At 39.8% G+C, this 12,305-nt stretch overlaps 1 protein-coding gene and 1 long non-coding RNA gene across 2 annotated transcripts in view; one reads left to right on the top strand and one right to left on the bottom strand.

The window, feature by feature from the left end:
* The window catches only part of LOC113066870 (G1/S-specific cyclin-D2-like), a 140,925-nt gene that overhangs the window by 44,245 nt on the left and 84,375 nt on the right, over positions 1 to 12,305 (top strand). The window lies entirely within an intron of this gene.
* Positions 3,376 to 11,600, bottom strand: LOC113066871 (uncharacterized). The gene is made up of 3 exons (XR_003279227.1): positions 9,630 to 11,600; positions 4,578 to 4,703; positions 3,376 to 4,403 (listed from the first exon to the last, which is right to left on the bottom strand). It is a non-coding gene; the product is annotated as an uncharacterized LOC113066871 (long non-coding RNA).

The following is a 12,305-nucleotide window of genomic DNA, read 5'->3' as shown; positions in this document are numbered from 1 at the left end:
ATGCACGCCCACGCATTCTACAGTTCAACGAGTGCATCAGTACAGATACAAGGACTTCCTTTATGCAATGAGCTTTCAGTTTTTGAGTTTGCATAACTTTTGAGATATTCTGTTGACCAAAATATAATGAGGCGCTCGATTATATGGATGACCTGATGCTCTGAGGCCAGTTTAAAAGAGAATTTGGGCTAGTTGAAGGAATGATCACTTGGCCTGGTGGGCCAGTGACACATTGGCTCTACATTTTATGTTTGTTGGTTATGTAAATGTGTTTTTTTTTCTGTGATGTACTGAATAGGGGTCTTGGGGTTTATGTACATTGCCCTCTAGTGGATGGAGGACTTTGTGATGGTTTTCTTGAGCGTTTATGTGAGTGGGCCGTCTTTCCAACGACAATTTACAACTAACAATCACATTCTTCCTGCAACCGCACTCAAGTTGTTGAGAAATGAGTCCCATTCAACGTGATTAACATCATTTTAGTCCCAGACAGCAGTGATTTGTTGGATTTCTTGAACAAGGATCATATTTTGCCATCGGGAAAAAAAGATAAAGCTAATGCTGACTGTGAGAGAATGATCTATGTTTCCAGGTTTGGACAAGCATGAGGAACAAAAATGGATAGGGCAGTTCCTAAGGGAAATGCAAACAGTCACTTGACATTTCGAAACAAATGCTAACTGTTGCTGCTGAAGCACCGTTCCAGGACACGCAGAGCCGAGTTTGGTACTGTCGGAGGAGAGAAGGAACGAGAGAACAAGAGAGATAGAGATGAACAGAGAAAGAGTGAGAGAAAACATGAGGGAGCGCCATGCGGTTGGGTGGTATTCTTGGGAAAGTTTGCAGCTCTTGCAGTATCTGGAGCTCAGCTGGGGACAAATACCACATGGAAACGAGAGGAAGCCTGCAGAAGTAGAGAGGGCCTTCTGGAGGAATCTTTCACTTCAATTGGAAAATGTTTGCAGCTGTTCGCCATCGTTTAATGTTGCGTATATATTTGATATCCCCTATGATTCTGAACAAACAGACTCTTCTGTCGTCACCTGGGCTTTTTAGGACATCATGGTTCGGGTCATTATTGCGTAGAAGGCATATTGTTTTGAAGGTGCTTACCAGCTGGAGTGAACTTTTCCAAGTTTTCCAAGCTCCAGCAGCAAACTCCAAACAAACAATATTTTGGCTTGATTTTGCTTGAAATGACATCACCCCAGATCGTTCTTCAATTTCGCTTGAAGTATAATGGGGTTGTCAAGTCAGTCATGTTGCAAGTATCTTGGTAATCGTAATTACAAATAGGAAACTCTGGATTTTCGTAGAGCCCAAAAATTCGGATTTTTTGATTGAATAGGAATAACAGGGATTGCAAATATCACCTGAGGTAGAAAGATTTTCCCACAAAGATTTTGCCAGTTGGTCACACAGATTCACCATTTAAAGCAACCGAGAGCTGCTTGGTTTGAAAATGGCTTCTGTGTGAGCTGTGCTTCATGTATTGCTACACTATTGACAATAGACAATAAACCATTTTCACCTGCGAAATTCCACTGAAATGTTGCTAAGGTGCCTGCACCTTGAGACATCTACTTGTAGGGTGTGTTGGCCTTCTTTTTGCCCCAACAGCACCTGATCTGACCTCTGGCAAGCTCCAGGTATGGATTCCTTAAGAAGACGCTACCTACTTTCACTGAGATGCCAACCTTAGTTCTTGGCTGGGGTGAACTTGGCACGGCCATAATGTCATTGTACTCCAGCCACTTATTGTGAAGTTCACCTCGAGTCCATCTATTTTCATCATTCACTGGCTTCTCTGTTCTCTGTGGTTTATAATAGCCACGCAGTTTGGATGACAGCAAGGTGTGGAAACAGTTATTGGAAACAGTTTTCCAACAGGCACCTTCGCCTGCTCAGAGAGGCCTCGCGCGGAAAAGACCGGGCTTTTTGGATCAACTGGAGGTTTGTTTGTTGTTGTTCACTGTTCAGTTTCATGGTCTTTGTTGTTGATGAGCTAATGCTATTTCATCCTCACACATGCTGGTGGTTAAAGCTCACTGACACTTGTGTGTAAAAATGAACAATGCAGCAGGTGAGAACCTTGCTGTTATTGTATTAGCCAATTCGGGGGAAAACCCCTTGCACCATGCGGGCCTGAAATGATTACAATTTTCCCTTTGAATAAGTGTGTGTGCACCAATTGTACCCTGTTTTTTCATGTCTAAGTGTCTTGGTTCCTTGGTGCGAGGTATGTTGTTCTTGCACCAGTTGCTTTTCTCCTGATGACGCCACTCTGTTGGAATTTGCCTCCTTGTAGTTGGTGTGTGTGTACATGCACCAGCGCGGACACACGCCCCCGTACATAAAGGGGAGTCGGGTCCCCCCACAGCCCAGGGACTCAGGAGACCCTTCTGTTCTGCCGCTGCTAACCAGGACCATTTGCTGCAGTGTTTTTTTTCTTGCCCCGCGTCTCCTCCTTTCTCGTTTTCTTTCTTTCTTCCTGACCGATTTCACCCGCTCCCCTTCCTGTCTGGGTTATGGCAATTGTACATAATTTTGTTTCGGGATACGGCGGAGCGTTGCATGTGTGTGATGTGGGGGGCGCACGGATCGGTCCTCCAGAGGCCGTGAGGAGGTTCGCCTCAGTCTGATTGATGGGGGAGGAGTTGCCTCTGTTCGCTCATCCATCACTTACTTTATTTGGGTTTTAGAGAAGAGGAAAAGGAAAAACGAGGGCAGGAGGGGGTCCTAGCTCCTCCAAAAATATCAGGCCGGTGAGCCCGCCGTGCTTTCTCTACCCCCCTGAGCCCGAGCAGGAATAGACGTCTTACCCTTGTGACCCAGCACTATTCAGCAGTCTCAGCAATGGCAACAAAAGACAGATAAATGTGGCCCAGATAGATTTAAAGCAGATTAGGGAGCAGGTTCCTGTGTTCTGGAACTTTCTGTTCTTCCCTTAGCGGTGAGAAGTGGAAGAGGAATTCTGGGATAGTTAGTGGGCGAGTTGTCTTTGTACAGGACTCAAGGTGTCTGGTTTGATGTGCTTTTTAGACCCTGACTACTAGTTCTACTAGACTACTAGTTCTGTCAGCACTGATAAATATGTAGAATCTCATATATTTTCAGGTTCCCAAATGTTTTAATAAATTTTAAATAAACAAATAAACTTAATAATGATAATAATAATAATAATTATTATTATTTTAAAATAATAATAATACTTATTTAAATTAATTAAACGCCTTTTCCACAGCAGGATAGCTCCACAAACAAATACATATTTAAAAATGTATATATTACATAAAGTAATTCTGTTTTATTTACTTAAAACTGATTTTTTTTTAATCATATTTGCATATTTGTTGTGTGACTGTGATAGTATAAACAACACCTGCATGCTTGTGTTTAAATACAGGAAATATGGATTGCTTTTTTTAAGGCAACACATCTGCTTCTAAAGATCTGTGAATAACTGCTTTTAAAGATGAACAACAATGAATAACAACATTTCAACTGTTTCCTGTTTATTCATGTAGTTTTGCTATTAAATAAATATCCAAACTTTGTTTTTCCTCATAGTGTAGGGTCACTGCTTCTTGATAAAATGACCTTTCTTTTCAGCTTCCATAAGTAAGTATGTGCTTGCAGTGAATTTTTTTTTTTTTTGTTGCCAAATACCCAAATTTAGGTATTGGTTTAGATAATGCAACCTTTCCAACAGTAATCAAATCTCAGTTTACCTACATAATAAAGATTACAGCAGTGGTAGCAAATAGCAATAGATTTGAAAAAGAAGTGTTATCCTTAGTATACATTGAAACGATTTTCAACTTCCATGCTCATATGTCCACACTCAGGTAGAAGCTCCAGTGTGACCTGGAAGGTCAAGTTCCCCAAAGTTTTTTTTCACTCTACATCACAGAAGTAGAATGTATTGCTAATGTTTAATGTATTTAAGAATAATTGTAAATTGTATGAATTGCTTACATGATCAGCAAAAACACTCTTCTGTGAAAATCATGCTAATTGTATACAGGTATCAGGTGTTTGCCATTACATTTGTGTCTGTTTTATTTTGACTTAAAAGCAGCTTAAAAGATTTCACTTGCATATGTTCAACTTGTTTTTAATTTTTTTTTATCTTTTAGTGTCTTGAGACCACTTAACAACATCTCAAGCGAGTCTGTATTATTCATGGTTGACTTCGTTGAAACAGAGGAAATAGATTCGAGTTGAAATGCATCATTTACCCTCTGTCAAATGCTAGGAATGCACCCTTTGAACTGTCCAGGGCATCGCCTTGACTCTCACTGTCCTTTTCTCATTTTCATTCATTTTCCTCTCCAGTCTCTCTTTGTTAGAGAGGCTGGTGTTGTCAAGCAGCCAAGGCGCTCTGATATCCATTTTGCATGCTTGTTAGAAGAAAACACAGTTATGAATATTCAGGGCATTCTGCAACTTCAAGGAGAGGGGAAAAAGATGGAAGGTAGAAAAGAAAGCAAGGGGAGCAGGGCAGAAATTTAGCTTTGTGCTTGTATAAAGTGCATCAGTCATGGAGTGGAGTAGCTCAGAGGCAAACAGCTTACTGTAAAAATCTGCGGCGCGGGGAGAATGGCAGCTTCAGATTAGGTATGGTCTCTATTTGAGCGTCCCATACTGGACTGGAGGATGTCTGGTGCCGCTGAACCCCAAGACTTCAGACAGACCAGTCTCTAGGGAGAGACAGTATTACAAGAAGCTCACTTGGTATGACAACATTGATCATCGCCACATCAATCACATCAAAACAGAACTGAACTTGTAGGAAAAGTGCATTAGCAGATAGTTCCATGAAGACTGAGAACAGAAAAGTTATTCAATTGGTTCATACCCATTCAAACAGAGATTTTGGACCTTTTTTTGTGGAATGATAAAATATATATTTGCATCTTCAATAACTAAATTGCATGATTAGTTGTAGGAAAAAGTGTTTGTCTAAAGGCAGAAATCACCCATTCACATGTTTACATCCATACACTTTGCCCATATTATTTCTCTAATAGATACATCTTCATAAGCTTCTTCATCTCATTCAATGCATTCATCGTCATTTTCTTAAAATATTGATGTAGATTTTTTTTTTCTTAGAGAAAAAGACCCATCAAATGAAGAAAAAAACTAAAACGATTATTGTTATTTTATTCTTCATTTTATTATTGTATAATTTTAGTTTATTGTAATAGGAGTTAATCTGATTGATATTAATCAAGGGCATCATGATCTTTTATTTTTGATTTTTTTTTGTAGTAATGGGGTATGTGATTCACAATAATCAATGCAAAGGTATCATGCAGCTTATTGTTATTGTTTAATTTTGATATTTATTTTATTTAAATGTGTTGTAGTGGGGTTAATTTGATTTATATTAATCAGCACAACGACAGTGTTTCGAGTGGTGGTCCAGACTAGTTTTAAAAATGTTATTTTTATATATAAGTGTAGTCATTTTATTGTCTCATTAGTCTGAAACAGCATTCAAATCCCAACCCATCAAATAGATTTATGTGAAAATAAAATCAATAAATAACAAATTGCAAATATGACAGCTAGTGATCACCATGCATTTTATGTATATGGAAAATGGCAGTCCAAAAACCTTTAATATATTGATGTGACTTTTCTGCAAATGCCTCAACCTTGGGGAGCATTTTCCATTATATTATTTGGAAAGAGCACTTATTGGAAAAGCTCACTGGCCTATCCTGAGCCTATAGAGCAAGCTCTTTGGATGGCTTCTGAAGGAGCACTTATTGTCTCCTCATCCTACGCAGTGCACTGGACCCTGATCCTTCATTATTGTCATGCTCTTTTCCAGCCACCCCCCCGAAACCACCAAAACCATATCCTCCCGAAATCTATCTGGGAAGTGAGGAACACTGTGGATGTTTGTTGCCCCTCGTGTGTTGGTGTGTAGATGCTGTCATCAAGTTTTCACAACCAGGAATCAGTTTTAAGACAGTGCCAGCTACCATCACATGCCTTGTAGCCTCAGTGCAAATATTTATCTGAACTGCCTACTTCAAATGAAACCTCACACTTGTTCGCTTGAAGTTATGAACAACTCTTGACAACATCATATCATGTATCAAAAGCTCCAGTCCAACTCGACAAGAGAATGCTAAACATGATCTTTATTCAAAATAACTGGGAGAGGTTAAGAGGCCATGTGCGCTACAGACTGCAGTCAACTCTATCATTTTCTGAAGCTTGTTATATTCATGGGCCACTTATGACACCCCGCAGGGCTCTGTTGCGCACCGCCACATCAACAATTTCCAATGAGTCACAACCGTGCAGAACAATGAACTCCTACGAAAAAACACCAGCAGAGGGGACATAGCAGTGGGGATACGAGCAGACAGGAAAAGAGACCACATCATTGGCTGATGCTGCTCCAGAAGCATAATGTTTATCCAGTCCTTTAGTTCCCTTTTCAGATGCCTTGATCATGTTCAGGCTGTTCATGTAAAGTTTTAGATTAACCTTAGATTGACCTTTTTAAAAAAAATTGTAAAAAAAAGAAAAAAACTTGGTATGGTATTGTTTTTATGGTAACTTTTTAATATCACAATGTTTTGTTTTATATTTTATTTTTAATTTTGTTTTTTCATATCATATTTCTTTGCAAATATATATTATTATTTACATCCCAATATAATTGTTTTTTATTATAATTAGCATTTTTTTCACCTATTTTTATTAAATTAGTTTTATTTTATTTATTTATTTTATTTTTTGATATGGCAGCATTTTTTTGTTTGCCATGGTAATACAGTTGTATTCGTTACTATATTGGAATACCATTACGCTTTGCATATATACCATTTTATTTTATTTTATGTTATTTAACTTTTTATTAATGTTTCTTATGACTTTTTGGGCAAATTTCTCTTTTACTTACATCATGACATTACTACTTTTATTCAATTTAATTTCATATAAATAGAACAACTTTTTATTTCCAGGAAAACACACAGATAAATAAGCCAAGTGAATCTGTTATGAAACATTCTTCACATTAGATAAAGGATTTAAAACGAAATAATTATATATACATATATATATATATATTCGTAAGACACTGAGAAGTTTTCTTCTAGACCACCATGTGTGAAATACTTTAACCAAGTAATAATAGATTAATTCTTCTCATCCAGTTGGCTTGCATGCACTCCATTTCTCCTTCCTCCTCTGTCATGTTATCTAGACAAACAGCAGCTCTCAGCATGCTAGCAGAAGAGCTCAAGGTAAATGCTATTTGTCAGCGTTCCTGCATCAGTGCCAGCATTAGGGTGGGCTCTTTCTGGTGAGTCCTGCTCAAAGGAGCCGGTGTTGTAAGTTAACGTTCTTGAACAATGCGGTGGGGCGGGAAAACAAAGCAAGGTCTGAACGGGAGAGCACACCTCAGAGACTATTAACAGCACAGTTGGGGTCTGCTAATTGCTAGAAATAACTACAGAGCTTGGGAATATGCTCCAGTCTGCCAGAGGACGCTTTGCAGAGTAATTTTAGAGTTCATAGTGTCTTGTAGTTCTGTGTTGAGATTTTCAGTATTGGTGGCATTTGCATGTGATTGAATGTGATTTTTATGTTGGCTTCATCTGGAATCATAAGATGATTAGGTTATCATTTCTGTCTGCCCCTTGTGCCCCCGTGTCCACACCGGTTGATCTTAATGGCTCTCTGGGGGCTTGGTGCTTTTCAGCCAGGGAGGAAATGAGTTTTTCCATGTTCCTGCGTGCTGGAACATTTATCACCACCATCATCAGGAACTGCAGTGCAAGAAAAATTGGCTTGGCTTAGGATCTGTCACCAGAAATTTGATGTATGTGACACAAAAGTATTTAGTCTGTCTTCTGATCGCCAGTGAGATCATGACCTTGTGTTTAACTGTGTGAACTAGCAAAGAGTTTAACCTACCATGTCACTTGGATCAAACATGCTGACAAATCGAAGTGTTAAGTACATTGTAATTAGAAATACAGACTTGTGTCAAATGTGAAAAAAGAAATCAACATAGGCTCTTTGGAAACCTACATTTCCAAAAACACACCAATACAATTCACTGCACTTTTTAAAGCTGAAATGGGTGCTAATAGTATTCATTTCAGCCAAAAAAAGAGCGGTGAATTGTATGTTTTGGTATGTTTTTTTAAAACACCAATATATTTTATTCCCCTTTAAACAAGTTACAATTACAGTGATAGATTATTGATGACTAAAGACACATTTCTTTTCACCTTTTCTTGCACAATACTATGTTATAATTTCTGAATATTGTATCGTAGTGCATGATTTGTAAACTAATACATTTTGATCTTTGCATGACATGGTGTAGTAAACTTGCTTGGTAGCTTACATGGTAACTTGCGTAACAAAGTGCTCAGATACAAGTCCCGTGAAACATGAGTTACGATAAAAGAGCTCAACTATATATTTTTTTAATCTCACATTTTGTTTTGTTGACACTTGGTTGGGGTTATTTTCCAAACTGCCGCGATATGCACAACAACCAACATACTAAACACATTGCCTAATTCCCATTCATCTGTTTTGGATAATACTGAACACCCTTGTATTGCCACTTAAGCCCCTTTCACACTGCCATTCCGGCAAATACAGGGGTAAAGTGTTCCTGCAATTGTTCCCTGGTCGCTAGATTTTGCACTTTCACACTGCCAGTGATGACCCGGTATATGTGCGTGCTTTCACACACAACCCTTGAAAACCCCGTAACGACATGTGACATCAGCACGTGACTTGTAATGTATGAGTCGACAACGCTAGGCACGTTATACTTTCACTGAAACGATCTCGGCGTTAGCGCGGAAAATGAGGAACTAACTGATCTCTGCTTCATTACAGTTTGCACACATGTTTTCGTCGCGAACGTTGATCTTCCTTCAAAACAGCCGGTAAAAGAGTCGCGCGATAACGCGCGTCATCACTTCGATATGGAATTAGATCTGGCTTTTGTTCACACAGCGCTCGTCTCGGGTCTAACTCCACAATGTTACTAGGTCCCCGACCCGGGTTGAATTCGGTAATCAGTCCCGGGACGTGGTTGCTTTCACACAGAAGGCGACCCGGCAATGTTCCGGAAATACTGCGGGTCCGACGTGCAGTGTGAAAGGGGCTATACTGGACATTTTATAGAAATATTGCCACAGGCATGTTTTTACAATGTGTCTGGGTTGAAAAAAATCATATTTGGGGCGCTCAGTGGGACGAATGGAAAATCATCAACATTGTGCCATTTCCACAGATATTTAGCACTGTTTGTTATTGAGTGTGAGCCACATCAGCATTTCTGTCCCACACTTGGTCTAAACAGGATAAATGTAATGCAGGTGTTTGACTTTGTGCATTAGATGTCACTAAACGTCACAGATGAGTCAGGAAGGCATTGTGGAAACTTGTTCATCAATAGAGTAGAAGTGTGTGGCACGTAGAATAAAAAGAGCGCACGAGGCCGAATAGGATAGTCCAATCGTGTTTATTCTAAAGGGACAAATATATCTTATTTCACAAACAATGCTAAAGTGTGGTCACGCCTGGGTGACACACAGATCAATTGTTTCATTCAAGGCGAGAATTACCTGGTTTCCAAAAGGAAAGGCATCATCTGTGTAGCTCTCGGGAAAGTGATATATTATGCCAAGTGCCATGATCACCGCCCCGGTCGTTCCGGAATCAACAGTGCAGGATGCACGGGGGGATTCCAGCAGCATCAGCCCGGGCCATTCTTATCAGTTATATTTCAGACACAAAAGGAAAGGGCGGTATGTTAATAGCAATTGTCACATGCCCAAGAAAGAAACTTGCCCATCAGAATTAGCAACTCTTCAGGAAAGGGAAACAAATACTTTGCTTCTGGTTTGGATTCATCTTGACTCTGAGGACAGCTGTTAAAAATGAATTGGCGTCTGCTGATTATAGTGTGGTTGATTGGCAATTTGCCCATGCTTTTTGTATTTTTGCACTGAATTCACTAAAAGAAATAAAGAAATCTTAATAATGGTATTCATTTTGATCTTGTAGGCCACTTCTGAGTGTTCAGTTCTAGAGGATTCAGCAGATGTCCATAATCTGGTGTTCTTTATAGGAACTGTTACTTCCCCTCTGTGATCCAGCAGTTTTTATTTGGTAATGTTTGGTGGTTCATTTGGACTAACAGTAAGATCATCATTGACTCACCCTCTTTCCAAACCTGTATAACTTTTTTTTCTTCTGTGGGACACGAACGAAGATATTTCGAATTATATTTTTTTTTTACAAACAATGAAAGTCAATGGGGTCCAAATCAACTCTGGACCCCATTGACTTTAATTGGATGGACAATTGGACGGTATGGGCAATGTGGACATTATGGGTAATATTGGACACTGTCTTTTGTGCTCCACAGAATAATTAAGCTCAGATATATTTGAAACAACATATGGGAGAGAAAATTTTTGATTTATTTGGTAAACTGTCCCTTAACATTATTGTAAACAATTATTTATACTTAACATATATAAAAATGCACTGTTCTATGTGGCGTCTCTGTACTGAAAGAGATTTTCAGTACTCTACTGTTATGCAGGTTAGTGACGTCTCAGTAGTCCAAAGTGAAACACCTGTGGATAAACTAGGCAGGGCTAATGTGTGGAATCCCCTAGTGTTTTTGGTTTCAACTACACCAAAACAAGTATAGCCGCTTCCAGAACAAGCGCACAATTTAATGGCTCGGAACACATGCTTATCCTGACCATCAGCTCAACAAAAGCCATAATTATCTGCAAAATAAACTCAGTCCCATGATTGTTAGACAAATAATGCATTAAATGCTTCTTAGATAAACTTAACTCTGTTGTAGAAAAGCCAGAATCCTCTGATTCACTTGTACCATTTTAACACTGACCTGGATGAGTCATGAAGTGTCTCTTATGTTCACCAAGGCTGAATTTATTAATTTATTCCTGTGATGGGAACGCTGAATTTGTCAGCAGGCATTACTCCAGTCTCCAGTGTCGAATGACGAATGAAATAAATTATGCTGATTTACTTAAGATCATGATATAATTTTTCACGATTCTTTGATGAATCAAGTTCACAAGAATGACATTTATATGAAATACAAATCTTTCGTGGCATTATAAATGTTATTACTGTCACTTCTGATAAATGTAATGCATCCTCTCTGTATTTTATTTTTTTCCCCTGAAAGTATGATATAGCACTCTGAAGAAGCTACATCTTGGCTATCATGTGAATTTTCAGATCCCAGCATTCAATTCTTTTATGCTGTCTAGTTGCTGAACATAAGAATATGTCTAATGTAAAAGCTTCCATCAAGCAGCCCTCAACTTGTCGATTTTGAGAACATACCCTGTTGCACAAGCCTTAGACCTGTAGGAATTTTGTTCCATTCTGTCTTAATTTGGAAAAATAACAGGTATAGCAGATTAAGCACTGCAATGTGATCTTTGGTCCTCTTAAAGACAAATTAAATCCCTTTCTTTATGACTCGGCATTGTCTGACCCATGCGATTAACTTTATATAGACCCAGACATTATTTTTGGCATTTTCTTGGTAGCCTCCTCCTCCAATGCCGGCTGGAATTCCTCCAGGAAGGCCGAAAGAAGCCTGGCACTTGCTTGCAGCTTGCAGCCAGGCTTGGGCAGCTGGGATCTGGAAGAAGTTCCCTGCAGTTCTGGAGCACTCTTGCATCGCTCACACCCCCTACATCAAGTCCGTACCACACACCCCGCCTGCTCCCGCTCCACCTTCTTCTGCGCAACACAATACAGAGGAGCTCTGTGCTTCTGTACACCCACACCATACTCGCATAACACACACACATACACACAGACAGCGAGCGAGCTGTAAATGCAATTCAAGGATTCAATAAGGCGCCCCTCAGTTGCCGACTCGGCTCTGTGTGCCACTTGACAGGCGCTCTCGCATAATCTGGCTATTATTCATTGTTAGTAGCGAGACTCTTCAACACACTTCAAGGTCTATTCTGTACTGGGTATCAGCACTGTGGAAATGGTCCCCCTTTTGCCCTTTCAAATTCGCCTACCATGCAAGAAACGGCGCTGAACTGGAGCTGTTTCTCCAGCTGGAATCCATAGTGGTTTCTTTCCCCCAGGAGCGTCACGGCACCTGCAAGGAGCCGCCGAGGGTTTTGGCTGCACCGGTAAGGCACCGCAAGCCCCGCCTACCTGCTGAAAGGCAGCCTGCTGACACCCTCCCGATCGGTTGTCTGGGGTTCTCAGCAGCCAAAAAA

Source organism: Carassius auratus, chromosome 50 (assembly GCF_003368295.1).
Source record: "Carassius auratus strain Wakin chromosome 50, ASM336829v1, whole genome shotgun sequence".
In the NCBI taxonomy this organism is placed as follows: Eukaryota; Metazoa; Chordata; class Actinopteri; order Cypriniformes; family Cyprinidae; genus Carassius; species Carassius auratus.
This window is presented reverse-complemented; position numbering and strand designations above follow the sequence as displayed.